General features: G+C 42.5%; 1 long non-coding RNA gene across 1 annotated transcript in view; it reads right to left on the reverse strand.

Annotated features, from left to right (window-relative positions):
* Positions 1-14,390, reverse strand: part of LOC125888442 (uncharacterized) — a 91,937-nt gene extending 77,547 nt beyond the window's left edge. Inside the window, exons 1-2 of the long non-coding RNA XR_007449334.1 lie at positions 14,214-14,390; positions 11,932-12,047 (exon numbers count right to left, since the gene is read on the reverse strand). This is a non-coding gene — a long non-coding RNA (uncharacterized LOC125888442). The remainder of the gene's footprint in view (positions 1-11,931; positions 12,048-14,213) is intronic.
* Between the last annotated feature and the right edge of the window lie 1,866 nt (positions 14,391-16,256).

The raw sequence follows: 16,256 nt of genomic DNA on the forward strand, positions 1-16,256 counted from the left end.
GGGAAGATTCAACCATGAGCCCCTGCATTTGACATCCCTGTCCCAAAGAGAAGCTACAGTGGATTTTGACTTGCAAATAATACAGTGATGGCGAACAAAGAATGGCGTTTCTCTCAAACTTAATGGCAATTCTTTATTGCTATTTCATTGTGGTTGATCGGAATTTGCTTTGTGAGCTAAAATAAAGCAAAACAAAAACCTCAAAACATCACATAACCACACTGAGCACATAAAACATGCGGTAAAAACATTAAATTACTATTATATGCTATAATGTATCACTGTTCTTTACGTCCTTATGTGGAGGTAACTTTTAATCACCGCATGTACATTCCTCCATTAAAGTCCTCTACACAAGGACGCACAACACAAGCTGTAAATGCCTCAGAGTATGCAAACACACGCCCACACGTGTGTGCGCCTGTGCGTTTGAGTGTGTCTGATGAGTGTGCGCTGTGCCGTTGTGTTGCTGGTGGCTCGGCTTCAGGATTGTGTCGAGGCTGTCTGTAATAAATGTGCCCAGGCGAGTGGGCCCAAAAAGATATATCACAAACAGGAGGGGAGGCAGAGTGCATGGAGGGAAGGAAGAGGACGGAGCAAGTGGGGGCGAGAGGGGAGCGGAGTGGGAAAAGAAATGAAGAAGAGGAGAAAGGAGATGGGGAGAAAGGGGAGGATCGATTGGTAAGGAAAAAGAGAAAGGGGGGCAGGGGCTGCTTTCTCCTGGGTCCTGCTATGTTTCCCATTATGTAAGCCCTGGTCACCGGCAGCATGCCAGCAGGCAAAATAAAAGAGTCTCTCTGGCTTGGCACGGCTCGTATTTTCCTATCCTCGGCACGGGGTCAGGGAGGGGTCAGGCAGCTGGATGGGGCGCTGGGGGGATTGTGGGGTCTGGGCTGGCCTCCAAAACCCAAAAGGCCCAGGGTTCAAGTACCAGCTGAAAGCAATCAGGGGGAAATCTGGGAGTGCCACAGCTGCTCGCAGCAGCGTTGTTCTGTGGCTCAACTCTCTCTCCCTCTTTCTCTGACTCTCTCTTGTCCCACTTTTCCCTGCTCCGTTGCCTGTTTCCCCCCCTCCCCTTACTTTTTATGACACACACACAAAAACTGCATACTTTAAACATGAAGCCAGGAATACATGTATGCTGGTATGTGTGCATGTGTGTGGGCGCACACACATCGGGCTTGTGTTTATGTGTATGCTCATGTGTTTGCATGTGTGTGCTGGCATGTGTTTGTGAGTGTGAGCGTGTGTAAGCGGGGTCACTGAAAAGACAAAAGGGATAAAAACAATGGTAGCGGTCCAGCCTGCGTAGACCACAGCGAACCTTACACTGCGGCATTGTATGAGTGTTTGACCGCAGAGCCTGAGCATCTCTGTGAATGTGCATGTCTGGTGCTGCTGTATTTTACATCAGTGTGTGAGTGTGTTTGTGCGCATTTTGAAATTCCATCAGTTCACTCAACACAAAAATGTAATGGTGCTGTATAAAGATGCTTAGCTCCAGTTCTTTTTTTCTGTGTCATGACATTTCACTGTAAAGCTGCCCATTACATACAGACTATACCCTGCACTATAGAATGTGCCAGCGTAAAATGAGGAATAAAAGGTATATTAAAAGCAGGTGGGTTGAATTTTCCTGCTCTGGTTTTAGTCTAATCTTCCCCTCAGAGGGCATGATAAATGCCAACGAATACAATACCATTCTCAGTGATTACTTCCATCCTTTGGAAAGTTTTTTACTAGTCTGTCTTTTTCTTCCAAGATGACAGAGTCTGTATCCAAAGGGGATAAGAGGTCACTGATCAGTTAGATGAGACAGAAAACAATGTAAACCTTCAAACAAGATCTAAACCCTGCTCAACAACTGTGACTAAATTAAAAGGTGCATTTAGGTATGTATCCAGCAACCTGTTCTTACATGCACTTTAAATTTGTGCAGACAACTTAATGGAAAGCCCAGAACAAAAAAAAAACTATGCTGAAATGTTGCAAAGAATGTTCTCATGTTTGGCTGAGAAGAAAAAACGGCATAGTGAAAAGACGAAGATGCAATAATGGCTTCTAGAAACAGATTTTTCAAATATATTCTGCTTCTTCTAACGTTGGCAAAGCATTCATGTCAAGCTGCCTCTCTTCATTACGTTCCTTCACTCTACTAGCAAGCAAACCCTCGCCTTAAAAAGAAGATTTCTCCATCCACACCTAAGTAAATGTGCATAGGTGAAGTCAGAGACATTTGCACAGGCTATTTAATACTTCAGTTCCACAGAATGGCCACAGAACGCATTGTTGAGATTCTGGGGGTGGATACGTTGGCTCCTTTGTGATCATCTGCAATCCACGGTTCAGGCTTTTCTCATGCACTGTCTGTACACATACCTACAAAAAGTAATGCACCACAGAGTAGCCAGTAATTTCTATATAACCCAAGTAACTGGGAGGGCTGCGATCATGTGACCAGTGTGCCAACGGATTTGAAAGTGGGAGTAGTATAAGGAGCAAATGTCTGCGGAAGAAGGCAGATTTGGGTGGTGGATGGGTCAAAAAACATGGGACTTTCCCCCAGGAGACTGGTGTGGAAGCAAGTAAACACGGAGTTATTTTAAGGCACTTTGTCACCATGTTTTTCCCCCCTAAACCTAACCTATGTCACTTTACTTGCCTAAACCTAAGCTAAATGTTAACTGTTTAAGTGCTTGATGTCATTCATGGGGGGCTAATATGTTAGATGTTATATGAACCGTTGTATGCAAAATTTTGGAAGATGCATAAACCATTGTATGAGGATATGTTGCAGGGTTACCTGTGAGACCCTACATAGATCAGCAGAGACCTCTGCACGTATCAGAAATATAATCCCACATTTGCAGCATAGCAAAATGGAAATGCCATGATGTACCGATCCTCTTAAATAAATTCATGTAACGGTAGAGGTTGGAAAAACACTCTGATTTCTATCTTATTCTGCTGTGATTTAAAAAAACAACTTAAAACTTGAGCCACATCTAATGGAAACCAAACTACTGAAACACAAACACACACTCCTGCTGGTGAGGCAGCAGTGTGTAAAAAGGAGAATGCAGCCCATTAAAAAACAGCTTAAGAGTCAACGGTTGACCGTGTAGCCCATTGTGTCAAGCCTCAGGACCTGAGACGACATTTTCCGACACCATCAATAAAACACAGTCTCTGGATTTCTAGAAGAATAGTCAGGTTGCATGCCTCTTAAAGTGTTATAGACACGTGTAAAATTTCCCCAAAGGTGCAATGAAGCTGTTTTGGCAGATTGCAGAAGCTAGACACCCCATTAAGACACCTTATGCTGTAAGAGCTTACTTATTAACACAGTCTTATGAGAAACACTTGCTGTGAAACCTCTCATCAGCCCAGAGATTAGTAGCTACAGGACCATTAAACTTACTCCCAAGCCATTCATCTCATAATGGGCCAGAGATAGTGCAGAGCATTCAGCAGGGGCCATTAAGCTTTGCATAATGTTTATGATGGGCCATGGATCTCCGTTATGTCTTGCTTAATGTGCAGAGCAGATTGTCTCCTGGCCTGCTGTGTATCCAACGAGCTGGCACCGCTGCTCCTGCCAGAGCAAGAACCCTCCTCGCACATGAACCAGGCCTGCAACCTCTGTTATCATCAGTATTCCCCATACTGGTCTCTGGACTCCCTCAACTCATGCCCCCCATCCAGACACCTGGGAGGAGGAAAGAATGGAGGGGGAGACGGGTGAGGCCGACAGATAGAGCAGCAGTGTGATAGAGAGTGGCAAAAACAGAGGAAGTGATAGAGACAGTGAGCCAGCCAGCTGAGCAAGACCCCAGACACAAAGGGCTGAGATGACACACACACACACATGCATGCAACACACACGCACACACACTGACATATGCTCACTCATGGTCCAAGAAAAGGGGGGACTGACAGATAGGACTTGTGCCTGGGGCATGTGCTGGAGGAGACATCCACACTCGTTTGTCGATTCGTTCCCTCGCTCGGAGTGACGGAAGGAGCAGGGCTGGCTGTCGTCAGCCTGGCCCAGAGCAGGAAGTGTGCTGGGGATAAGGCGGCCATGTGGCAGGATGTTATGGATTTCTAATTAGAGCAATTCATCTGTCAGCAAGGGCGCGCTTTCACTGGCGCTTTCTCTGGCCTGCTCTCGCTGGACCTTCATACTTCACACTCCCAACTTCACCCACACTTTATACACACATTCTTCACCCAACCCCAGGCGAACATGAACACGCACACATGCCCCGGGAGAATTCACAGTCATTGCTTGTCCAACATACTTCACCTCGGACTGACTACACCAGAACAAATAATTCAATCACCACTGCTCACACCAACCAAACAGTCCAAAACGAGCTGAGGGTATCCCCTGAGAGAGCTCATTCTTCAGCAGTGTAAAACCATGACTAAGATAAGGACTCGCCAGTGCAGAAGGTGGAGAGGGTGGGAATGAAACCAGTTGTCCGCACACATAAACACCCCATGATGCAGTATTCTCAGCGTGCCTCAAGGCAAGTGTTGCAGAAAGTGGGCTGTTCCTTGGACAAAAGCGATAATGCTAAGTTGGATGCTCCAGTGGTGTTACAGTACAGAGCAGAGAGCTCCCTGGGGAACAGACCCTGCTATTGTGTTACACCAGATATCCTGCTGCTGCTCTTTTGGACAGGAGCGGATAATCATACAAATAAACAAACAAAGAGGAGGTGTGCTATATGTCTGTGTGTATGTGTATGTGAGAAACAGAGAGTGATACTATAACCAACTGATAATGACCTGATTATTGGCTAAAAATGACATGGTGCAAGAAGAACCATCTCTGCAGAGCTGTGGTTTGCTCGAATGGCGTGTTTGTTTTTTTTTGTTTGTTTTTTTTTTTGTTGTTGCCATTTTTACATGGTCTTTCAAACCAAAACAATAACATCTCAGAAAATAAAACACACATTCTCACTCCAACCGCTTCAGATATTGACGTTTTGGTCATGGACTTTCCACGTCCACATACGACGTGCAAGGTACCTCGAGTGTGTTGGTCGTTGACGTTCTAGGACACCGTGTCAAGTCCTCTTCTTTCAAGATACTCGTTTACACACAGTCTCTTTCAAAATACTGTAAATGCACTAGGTCGGTACAACACCGCAAATTGACGTTTTTTTCCCTTCAACAACAAACACACATGGTTGGGTTTAGACAACAAAAACACAAGGTTAGATTGAGGGAAAAAAATAACAGGATTTGACTTTAGAATCTTACGGGGCGCAAACACCACTCTCTCAGGTGAAAGTCTGTGTTTGTGGGACCCATCCACCAGCCCTCCCGCCCGCCCCACTGGGACTTTCACCGCCTTAACTTTCGTCCTTGTCCTGCCGTGTTTCCCCCTGACGCTGCTGGGTGCTGTTTAACTATAACAGCAACCAACTGTGTATCATGCTGACATTAAAGGACACCTCTTCTCATTGGTTTCTGAAGTCAATGCCCAAGATCCGGATTTTGACGGCTTCGGAGTAATATTGAGCTCCTTTCCAACTGGCTCACCACTTTAGTCCAGACTGAAATCTCCCAACAGCCATTGGATGGAACGCCATTAAATTTGAACGGACATTCACTTTAGGATGAATCCTACCAACGTTTGTGATCCCCTGACTTTTCGTTTATCTCGACTAGAGAGTCTTCACCAGGGTGTAAAATGCATTGGAAACACGTGCACAATTTAAGAGCTTGTGCGAGGGTCATGTGACACAGGCCATGTGGTATATTGGTATAGCCCTAATAGACATAGGGCCCTATGAAGGTTTTCCTGCCTTTGAATATGTAGGTTTAACTTTATCCCCACTTTCAAATCCTTTTGTCAGTTATCATGAGTCATAAACTTTAGAAATATTTCAATTTCCAACACATTATGCGTTTGTTGTCCGTTCCCACATATTGTTTTTGTCCTTGTTAAACATATCTTGTATTTTTCACTTTCTGCCACTTTATGTGTAGGTTTGTCACAATATATAAAAATTCTTGTTTTATTTCACTGTTGTTTCCTTTCCATCTATTTGGCGTTGAACCTTTTTTTCTTGTTACTGATCATGTTAATTATCTAAAGTATACATTTATGTCATTATCATTTGCAATTTCTGTGAATGTGGTTTTTTGTCTAGTCAAGCTACACCAACATACCACGTGACCTGTGTCACATGACCCTCATAAGAGCTCTTAAATTGCACATGTGTTTCCAATGCAGTTCGCACCCTGATGGAAGACTCTCTAGTCGAAACGTGTTGGTCATACAAGTATTAATAATGGATTTTTAACTACAGCCGTTATTTTTTATCTGTAAGTGACTGTTTGCCCCATCCTTGAGGAGCACCCGGGGCCGTATTCACAAAGCTTCCTGGTACAAAGAGTTGATCCTAATGAAAAAATTCTAAGAAAATTCATTGAATCGTGACGTTTTCTTAGAATTTTCCCTTAGAGTTAAGACTAGGTCCTTGAGATAAGATAAAACTTATTCACAGAACATCCTAGACCTTAAAAGAGCTCCTTAGGTGAAAAACTGTAGGGAGCAGAAAGGAGGAACACAAAGAGGTCAGAGAAATATTCTCCCAACACTGGATGACAGTGAGCAAATGAAATGCCACAGATTAGATTGTGCAGGAATAGCATTTGTGGTCAATCTCATGAGGGACACAAACATATTTCCCACCCAATGCAATAAAATGATCAGAATACTAGGATAGAAAACTGGAAAAAGCCAACAGTGCAGCAGTGATGTCTTGGGTCTGTCTCAACCTTCCATCAACAGAGTGATCACACTAACAATGACAACACTTTCACAGTCAGCAGTTCATGTCATTTCCACTGGCTGTCCACACCTTACAGGCTCAGAAGGGTGTGTCTGTGACAACCAATCACACCTGTTAAAAGAATGCATCACACCTAGCAATGGGGTCAACCACGCCTCCTCACAAGGTAAAAGTTTCTGTCCCTTCCTTGCTCAGAGTTTCTCTGAGAACTTCTCTAAATCATTCCTAAGCTAGGACTCCTTACTAAAATATTTAAGGCTAAGATAGGAGCTTTCTGAGAGGATTTTCAGAATGTTTGTGAATATGGACCCTGATCTTTTTACAACTAACTACACAGAGCCTTAACCCAGTGCAGCACTCCCTATTTTTCCTCATTATCAGTGACTTTAGGCTCAGACCTTGCTGATCCCCTGACTTTTCCTTAGGTGCCACCAGAAATTTGACTTTTTTGGAAATATGGGAAAAACCTTAATAGATAATGGATGGATTGCCATGACATTTGGAAGTGACATTCATGCCCCCCTCAGATGATCATGATAATTTGGGTGATGCCTTAACTTTTCTATGTATTGTCAAAATTTCAATTTGTATAATACTTTGGACAAATACTATATTTACAAAATTTATGACATTCACATCAGCCTGAGCCAAAGATGGTTAACACAGTATACATTATTCCTGCTAAACTTAACCACTTAAATATAGTATATTAACAGTAAAAAACAAAACAGGAGTTTCACAACACAGAAAATTTGCTTTGGAGAATTCCTGCTTTATCCACTCTATCCTGCTTTTTCTCTCTTCTACAGCATGACAAAGTCAAGGGTAAAAATGCAAGAGAAACTAAATTATGAGAAAAAGCAGCAATGGGAGGAAAGCATGATGAGAAAGTGGAAGCAGGGAGTAAAAAGGGAGACAGAAAGCAAAAGACATGAGGAAGAGAAAGAGAGGGTCAGAGAGAAAAAGGGAAAGATGGACAGCGAGTAGGGATGACAAGAGTGAAGGAGTGATGAAGCAGAAAGAGGGTGTGAGAGAGAGCAGAGTGATCCGGGTGGGGATGAGGCGGGTGGAGGAGGAGGAGGAGGAGGAGGAGGAGGAGGGGGGAGACTGTGCAAGGCCGGGAACACAGAGCAGCGGCCGGGGGGATGTTTAGATAGGTGCAGGCTGCCACTAGGAAGTCCACGCTCCAGTATAAACAGGCCGCCACACAACCCAGCACTCCCAACTGTGGGAGAAATCTGCCCTGAGACGTACAGAGTGGCGCTGGCCAACAGAGCAAAGGAGGGAGGGAAGGAACAAGGGAGTGGGTGGTGGGAGGCAGGGGAGGATGGGTACACGGCCACTTTCAGATCCCCGCAGAATATATACACAGCTGAGTCTGGCCTCTGGACCCATTTCCTCTCGCTTCCCTCGCCGAGGTCCAAGCAGGACTCCTGAGGCCATTTTGGCTGCTCTTATCTCCATGTAATCTCTACCTCATATACCCCCCAATATACACACACTGTTGCATGCAAGCATGAAAGCACACATTCGGAAGTGCATGCACACACACACACAGATATGTTTGTATTTCTATACTTGTGAGTTCCTTTATTACACAATGCTTTATTGCACTAAATTTGAAACACTAAGCTCTTCAATAATTTAACTAATTAATCATTTTATGCCGACAAATATATCAAATTACTATGTATAATATGAAAGGAGTAGCTCAAAGTGACAAACCCGCAGCAAATTATTACCTCTAACTCTGTGAAGCTTTTCAGCATCTTTCAGCTCATTATTTGGTTTTCCATAACCTTGTTGTTTTGGTTCACTCCTACTGCTCTCATCTGCATTATTTCCTGTTGCTTTTAGATACTGTAAGCTACCTGCTCAGAAACAAGCAGCAGACACTCAGAGTGGGCCATTAGCCTGTAAACGTAGCGGGACTTAGCAGCTAAAGAACCAAATATTTTCCTTAAGAGTTGGTGGCCAGTTGGCCAGAAACACAGTTCAGATGAATGAATGCTAATGTTGCACCATATCTGCTGGATGTGTACATAGCAGAGATGGGACCAAGTCACGCATGTGCAAGTCTCAAGTAAGTCTCAAGTCTTAACCATCAGGTCTCAAGTAAGTCCCAGGTCATTTTTTCTTGGTCAAGTCAAGTCAAGTCAAGTCATGTCATGTCCTGTAATAGGTCAAGTCAAGTCCAAGTCAAGTCACCTTATTATTGTAATTTTACCTGCAGAATCTGATCTTAATAAAGTGAAAAAACACAAGATATAAGTAACTGCCAGTAAGCACTGACTTCATCGCTGCAATGTTTACTTTGCAAGGATGACCCCCATGCGTGCGTGCGTGCACACACACACACACACACACACACACACACACACACACACTAGGGCTGCCACGATTAGTCGACTAATCGATGACTAATCGACTATTAAAATAATCGGTGACTATTTTAGTAGTCGACTAATCCGTTTGAGTCATTTTTCATAGAAAAGTACTATAAAAGTACCCCAAAATACTCTTACTGCAGCTTCTTACGTTCAGATATTGGCAGCTTCACAAACTCTCCCATGACAGTGAACTAAAACCTTTTGGCATGAGTATGAAACAAGACATTAGATGACGTGATTTTGGGGTTTGGGCGAGACAGACCGACATTTTTCAAAATTTTAACACATTTTTTGATGAAATGATTAGTCGACTAATCGAAGAAATAATCGACAATGAAAATAATCGTTAGTGGCAGCCCGAACACACACACACACACACACACTAACCAAGGCAGCAGCCAAAATCACCCATTTAGCTCAATTAACCCTGTGTTGCTTGTTCATAAAACGTACAGCCGTTCTTGTAATGAACCGGTCGGAATTTTCGCTCATGTTTTCCGGGGTTAATGTTAGCAAATAAATTAAAAAACAAGTTCCACCAAACCGACCCACCCCCCCACCCCACCCCCGTATCGTATCAAGCTAACGTTAGCTAACTACCAACTTACCAGATAATGTTAGCTAATTCACAAGCACTTACTGGGCAGAATGGCTCTTCAAATGACGAACAAAGTTTGATGTTGTTGCCTGGCTGTCCGAGATGTTTATGCCACATGTCTTGCACTGTGCTGTTCGTCTTTTGCTGTAATAATGGTAATTCCGAAAGCCGAAGACGATGACTCTCGGTACCCCTCCCACTGACATGTTGATGCCTATCTGATATAAGAAGGCCTGTTTCTCCAATAAACACGTAAGGTACGTAGAGAGGGCATGACTGATTGACAGGGTAGTGATCCAATCATGACAACGCCATTCTCAGCCTGCGCTCCTACTGGGTAATCAACATTATTTTTAAAATTAATTTATTAATTTTTTATTCAAACTGAAAACAACAAGTCAAGTCTCAAGTCTTTTATTTTTTGTCAAGTCAAGTCACAAGTCATCAAAACAGAGACTCGAGTCGACTCGAGTCCAAGTCAGAATGACTCAAGTCCCCATCTCTGGTACATAGGCAACTATTTGCTAACACGTTTGACATTACAACTTTAGATTGTGTCAGCGTTGGCCAAAGACATCAAATAATGCAGCGTTAAAGGTTTTCATTGTATTACAACTTGGGTAATAGAGCCATAGTTTTAGACATTAGTTCTATCAGGTTTAATAACTGCATGTACCGAGGTAATTGTTCAGATTTGGGAACATACTGAGGTGGAACGGTTACTAAAATATTGGACTTAAAGGGGTGCTCACACATGCGCGCGACCAGCGAAAGCATGAGCTTTGCTCACCCGTGTTTACATCATGTGACACGTGCACCGCACGGGGAGACAGCAGTTACCACAGTCGCTAAAAGATAATTTGCACTACGGTCTTTTAGCAAAGGACAGCCCAACATTATCTGAAGACTCTGAAATTGAGGAGGAACAGCATTTCTTTGTTGAGCCGTATTTGTCTGAGCCCGAGTATACGGACGGAACTCAGGCTACTGGACGAAGCAGCCGCCGCAGCTCATGAGCCTAACCCTCAGCCAGCCGCAGAATACCGGAGTCGAGCACTGGAAACCTGGTGGTGTAGTTGTTTCAAATGCAAAGCAATGCCAACGGATGAGGAAAGTCTTTGCTGCTCAGACTGGGAATTGGCGATGTCTGCATTTCAGAATCTGGACATCAGTACTGACAAGACTGCTGCTCTTCAGAGACCGTGCATCACCGATCACCCTGAGCGCGCACACGTGAGTGCGGAGCACAGAGAAGCAGTCAGAGCTACAGGCTACAGTGAGGCTAAAAACAGAGTTCATATGACGCGGCTGCAGCACACTTGGATCACTACGGATGAGCAGTATGGAGATACTATGTGGATTCAATTTTGTGTTCTTGGACGTTAGTCTGGGGCTCCGTCTGCCATTAGGTGTGCTAGCCGCTACCGCCGCTGATCTCCGCAAGGGATGTGAGGACTCTAAAACTTCACCAGGGCCTCCATCGGCATATGGGTGAGTAGATAATGGCTCCTTTTAAGTTATAGTGTACTTTAAAGAAGTTTTACTCAAGACAGAAAGCAAAAGAACTTGCATGTGCTTAAATAAAAGGAAGAAGTAGGTCAGTTATAATGTACTCTGAGTAAACATTACTGCTTTCCATTTCTAAATGGAAAAGAGAAGGTGAAACATCTTTAGACCACAAAATAAGTTGCATTAAATGTCAACATACACATTACTGGAATACCATCAGCAACACGACCCTCATGTCTGAACCAACAGTAAGTTCCATTTCTACAGAGCAGTGCAGCCTGTGCATACAACTATCACTTAGTAGTATGCTATACAAACGCTCTCCTCAGTGTAGCCTTACTAGGGTTAACCAGTAAAGAGACAAAAGTCAGCCAAACATGGCCACCAATTAGTAAAAGTACTATGGACACTGTGGTTCGTACAAAAAGCAATATTAAGCTTCAGTAAATAACGTAACATTTATGGAATCTACTCCAGAATAAAACATCACCAAGGCAGACAACATGAAGCTGTCTTAAGAATATAAACTGTACAGCAATTGCAGCCACAAACACACATCAACCAGTTGTTGATGTTCTCATCTGGAGAGTCAGCTGAGAGAATTTGTTGCTGTACTCACCTGTCTGAACGTCACTTGGTCCAGTAAAATCCTGGTGCCACCGCAGGGTTCTTCACAATCTGCTCCAGGTTCAACTTCTCTGCTTGTTCATTCTCAAAGAATAAAATCAGTCCAGTCTGGGTGAATGACAAACACATCAAAGATTATTGTCAAAAACAGCAGAAAGGCCTCACACACCACACTGAAGGTGAAAGTTTCTCAGGAAAAGCAGAAGTCACTGCTGGAAGATCCACCATGAGCATGTTAGACCCAGCATGCACCTTGGTCACGAAACATTGTAAGTGTGTTTGATTTGGTTCACTCAGGGCCTGTGTCCACATATCAATTTGTTCTTTTTTCAATTGTCCCCAATGAAGAGAGAAAACCAGCCGGTCTCTGCTTCTTTTTTCCAGAGTGGCCTTTCCAAGCACTTTTGAGCTGAAAATCTCTGAACTTTCACAGAGGTGCTAGTTTGGTTTGGTCCCTACTGCACTTTTAGCTACTGTCTATCCTGAGCTGTATGATATGTAGGTCAGAAACTATCACAACAAAGACAGAAAAATCCATTTCTGGGAGCAGATCAACCGGATACTGAATGCTGCTGGTGGGTGTTGTGCTTCAGTCAGTGTTGTAAGCATGTTGTTAACTGTGAAGTCAACCCTCTGTTTACATAGGTATAGCAAATGTTAATGCCAAGGTACTGTTGTCATAAAAACAAAACCCATGCATAACACTGGGAGTGTTTTTTTAAATGAAGTGCTGGGATGAAGCGCCACCCATCGCCTTGACATCATTTCTCTGCCAAAGAAAAATACTACCTGGAATCACACCCTTAGGGCACTTGTGATTAATTGAGGTAGATGTAATCTATGCCAAGGTGCAAAAATGCTTACCATAACCCATGAGGAAGTGATCCTGAATTTTATTGCAGCGTTTTGCATTTGTCCTGTTCATTTAATTTTGAGGGGCTGTTGCTCTAACCTGAAAAAAGGACAAATTTTACATTTTTGAATTGTTTTAAATTTTGAAGATTAATAAACAAAAAAAGCTGCACACTGCCATCCATCTTGCCTTCAGGCTGCTGGTGGTGGTGTAATGGTGTGGGGGATATTGTCTTGGTCTTTGTATCAACTAAGCATCATTTAAATGCCAGAGCCTATGAGTATTGTTACTTCCAGCAGGATAACACACCATGTCAAAAAGCTCAAAACATCTCAAACTAGTTTCTTGAACATGACAGTGAGTTCACTGTACTCCAATGGCCCCCACAGTCACCAGATATCAATCCAATAGAGCACCTTTGGGATGTGGTGGAACGGGAGACCTGCATCATGGATATGCAGCCAACAAAACTGCAGCAACTGCGTGATGATATCATGTCAATATGGACCAAAATCTCTGAGGAATGTTTCAAAGCACCGACCTGAATCTATGCCACGAAGAAAAGGCAAAGGTGTACCTAATAAATTGACCAGTGAATATATATCAACATAAACCACCGCACATTACTGTGATCTGTGAAGAGCGAACAACGCGTTTCGCACATGGCTACTTTGTGGCCACAGGTTGCTCAGCAGAATCACATGAGCACTCACAGGTGTGCTAAATATACATGGGTCACATGACTTATTATCAAAGTTATTTCACCTTTCTTTTTCAATATTTTTTCTTTCACATTCTTCAAAAACATTTTTCAAAAGATAATTTTACATTCATCCAAAATGCATAATAAACTTACACAAAATTCTTTCTTTATAAAATCTTCATCTCAGCCATCTACATAATGGGATGAGGTTAAATCACACATTATTCTTGTAACTCTTGTACTATACTGTATAATGTGCTTTCCTTTCTTCCTAGTAACTCAGTAACTGCTGAGCCCAGGACTTAGACTGGAGTAGGTTATAGCTTGTTTTGTAGGTAAGAATATGAATACAGAACATTTACAAAATGTCATATAGGATTTCATGAACATATCTCTGGCCTTGCCATCCAATATTTCATTAAATCCATTAGAAGTAGGCTATTTTACTTGCTCACCAGCCTCTCCAACCCTCCTGTACAGATGCTTTTAACAGCACTTTCTTTAACTCAGAGTGCCATGTATAGATTTAATATACTGCGTATTTGTCAATAATTGAAATACTCGTTTTCAGTTAGTTATAGCCTACTTACAACTTTTTAAAAAATGATTATGTAAAACTAGGCCGACGTCCTATTAAACCAATTACGCAGGGAATGGCTGCTTGACATTTGTATTCACCTGCTGACAGTCTGAACCAGCTCTGCTAAGGTGCACTCACCTGTTAGCTTCTCCTTGCTGTCTCTTGCTGCGTGACACCATACAAACGTGTCAAGCTGTTTGGAAGCATATACGGAGATTTTTATTCACAGGGCGGCCCACTGGTTAAATTATTCACCGTTAATCATTTCCACAACTTAAAAAAACACCATTTCATACAGTCTACGAGAAACACACCTAGCACTGGAACGCTCAGCGGTCGGCACGACAACAGTGTCACGTGACAGGGGTCATAGAGCATCGCTTCATGTCACCTTTCGGCATTTTTATTTATTTTTTATTTTTTTTAATACAAGTCGGTCCAACTTTAATAATTGTGAGCTACTCGTATTTTTCTTTCTGTTTCACAACACCAAAATATATATTATATGTTTTTTCGCCAGAAGGCCAGCTCAGTTGAAGAGGGCAAGTGGGCAGCTGGTCCTGAATAACAACTAGGCCTACTTAAGTCAAGCAAAATTACAGATTTAAAAAATCTTTTAAAAAGTACAAGTATACAAAAATGACTGTTATAGTACATCAGTCTGTTTACAGTGATGGATGTTTGCAGCAGATGTTTTTTGAGGTTTGGCCAACCTTTTTTTTTTTGTTTTTGGTTCATTTTTTTTTATATATATATAGGCCTATAAGTTGGTCCAGCTTTAATAATTATGGGCTACTTGTATTTTTCTTTCTGTTTCACAACAGCAAAAAAAAAAAAAAAAAAAAATCATATATATCATATATATATCATCATATATATATATTCATTTTTTATTTATTTTTTTATTTTTTTTCTCCAGAAGGGCAGCTCAGTCAAAGAGGGCAAGTCGGCTGTTGCTCTTGAATAACAAGTACTTACATAAAACTAGAATTAGAGATTTCAAAAATCTCTAAAAAGTACAAGCATTAAAAAATGACTTTGCTATAGTAATGACATTAAGTGTTATTCCTTATTTCCACCCCTGCAAACACAGTGACTGAAGTGTCTGAATAGGCAAGAAACATGAGCCTCAGGCCAGTAAAAACACCCCCCCACCCCAAAAAAACTTTATTTGGAAAGTGAGCTGTGCTGAAATGTTGATAATAATCAAACAAATATGGTAAGAACAACAGCTGAACCAAAACATCAGTCTGTTTACAGTGATGAATGTTTGCAGCAGATGTTTTTCAAGGTTTGGCTAAACTTTTCTTATCTTTTTTTTTTTTTATATTGGTGTGTGCCCATCTCAGCAAACAAACTGGTAAGAATAATGTTATCATAAGCAGTCACAATAGTTGAAAAAAACTTTATAGTCTTTATATAAACTAACAGAAGAAGAAGGAAGAATGCCCTTATTGTGGAGGAGTTTCCTCATTTTTCTATCCTGATGGGGACATTTGAACCTCCAAAGGATAAAAACGCAGAAACACCCCCACACATACAGGAGTGAATGACCACTTACCCCATTTAAACACACTAGCAGTCTCACACATGCACACACACACACACACACACACACACACACACACACACACACACACACACACACACACACACACACAAGTCTTGTGGTTTTCGTGCTACGCAGAGAGTTTTCAGGGGAAATTCCTTTGAACATGAAACCCAGTGAAAATATGGACGGTAAGTGAAAAGAAACATTCAGCATTCCAAGAAAACTAACACAATGGCAAACCCCTCCGTCACATCGGACACTCTGACTTCCAACTGACATCATGTCCTGTTAGGTATCACGTTCCCCTCCACATCACCTGGAGGAGAGCAGGCACACACACACACAGTCACGCTCATGTACACACACAGTGCGTACCTTTCAAGGGAGTCCCATCTGCACCTGGCCCAGACACCTCTGAGCTTAGTGGGGAGAAAGGCCAGTCTCACCATGTTTAGTCTGTTCCTCTGGCCTTTCAACGTGTGACAAGACCCATGAGGGGCTGAGGAGTAACCGAGGGGACTTACAGTGTCATGATAGATTCACGGCTCTTCTCCTGTGGACATATATTCACTGGAATATTTACTCTGTCTCTGTCACTGTGATATACTGTTGGTAGAATTAGGCCTGGA

Source organism: Epinephelus fuscoguttatus, linkage group LG5 (genome assembly GCF_011397635.1).
Source record: "Epinephelus fuscoguttatus linkage group LG5, E.fuscoguttatus.final_Chr_v1".
Classification (NCBI taxonomy): Eukaryota; Metazoa; Chordata; class Actinopteri; order Perciformes; family Serranidae; genus Epinephelus; species Epinephelus fuscoguttatus.